Source organism: Mastomys coucha, unplaced genomic scaffold (genome assembly GCF_008632895.1).
Source record: "Mastomys coucha isolate ucsf_1 unplaced genomic scaffold, UCSF_Mcou_1 pScaffold5, whole genome shotgun sequence".
Classification (NCBI taxonomy): domain Eukaryota; kingdom Metazoa; phylum Chordata; class Mammalia; order Rodentia; family Muridae; genus Mastomys; species Mastomys coucha.
The window spans coordinates 37,296,957-37,298,435 of NW_022196911.1; the positions used below are offsets into that span (position 1 = coordinate 37,296,957).

Genomic DNA, 1,479 nt, shown 5'->3' on the forward strand with positions numbered 1-1,479 from the left:
GAGAGAGAGAGAGAGAGAGAGAGAGAGAGAAAAGAAGAAAGATCAAAACAATATGTCACCACCCACCCCTCAGGGTACATTCTAATCTGTCTCAAAGAGGAAAGAAGGAAGAGAGAGAAATCTACTCCTGTAAGGCTGCAGTTTTCATCCTGAAAGAAGAAAACATTCCTTGTTTCTACCTGCTCCCAGCTTCAGCTCCTGATGCTCCTGCTCTCTTCCCCACTAGAACATCTCTGCCTCTCCAGCTAGGACAAAGGCAGGTTGCAAGCTCTGGGTGTTCGTGGTCCGAAGTCTCACTTACCTCGGGGCCCCCTCTGGGCACCGGATCGCTCCAGACCCAGGAGAAAAGTGTGGGAGAGAGGATCGCGGTGAGTCGGAGCTGCGCGAGTCTGCGAGCGCGGGCGCGCCGGGCGGAGGGCGTCCTCGCGCCGCGCTCACTCACTCGGTCTGAGGCATCATGGACTCTGCGTGCTCCTGCACTGGAAATTTCATACCCAAATTTGCTTCCCAATATCCAATCTGCAGCTATACAACAAAAGATTTCTCTGTACCAAGACAGTAGTAATACGTCCCAGCGCAAACCGGATGTGAAATAGGCGGTGACTTCATGCCAGAGAGATTTTATTTTAGAAAGGAAGGTGGTACCAGCCACTGGATCTGGACACCAATCCGCCCATTTTTTATATGCAGCGCAATTTAACTTGCACCACTCTGGCCCTAATCCCCGTCTCTGTAGCTGCCGGCTCAAATCCTTCTTCAATCTGCTGCAAGCATTCCTCTATTTTGGGGGGGGAGGGAGGCTGAAAAATGGGGGAAGGGAAGGGTAGAAAGGGTTAGACATGGGGGCTACACTTAGGATTTTTTCTCTCTTGAGATTTATGGGCATACTATTCTAAGGTGTGCTCATTAAAGCACAACCGATCCTTGTAACTCTCCTACCTCTGATCAAATATTTAACCACTGCATTCATATGAATGAACGCAGTCTACGAAGCAGGGAGATGAAGGCTTACACGTGTGGGGAGCGCTCTGTCCTCTCGACTTGCTCTCCCTCGCACACTCCCACACATATGTCTAAATCCCTGCATGTTGCCGAACCAGGACTAGTGAGGGACAGCAGGAAGAACCCGGTCTGCTAGGGAAGGGGCCCCTGGGCTTAGAGTCCTTCGTACTTTGTCAGATTCTAAGTGCTTTGCACCCGCCTTTCAGCCTTTCATCTACAGCATAGAGGACAGCCACACAGGATTCGGAACCGGGTTTTTAACCTTTGCGTGCGTTGTCCTGAAAAAGCACAGATGTCCTTAACTCTGAATTTTGCAAGGTTTTCGAACGTGGAACATTTAACTTCACATACATCATTTCTGGGTTTGAGAGGCATATCTCCATTTCCGGAAACATGCCTTTGCCCTGAACTCCATCGTTTTCGGTTCAGAAAAATGGGAGGGAGGGAGGAGAGGGATTTTTAGAAGTCAGTGGGGGG

The 1,479-nt window shown here is 50.0% G+C and overlaps 1 protein-coding gene across 1 annotated transcript in view; it reads right to left on the reverse strand.

The window, feature by feature from the left end:
* The window catches only part of Gabra1 (gamma-aminobutyric acid type A receptor alpha1 subunit), a 52,550-nt gene extending 51,479 nt beyond the window's left edge, over positions 1-1,071 (reverse strand). The window contains exon 1 of the mRNA XM_031352909.1: positions 302-1,071. The gene's annotated coding sequence lies outside the window, so the exon portion shown is untranslated. The remainder of the gene's footprint in view (positions 1-301) is intronic.
* Positions 1,072-1,479: the final 408 nt, after the last annotated feature.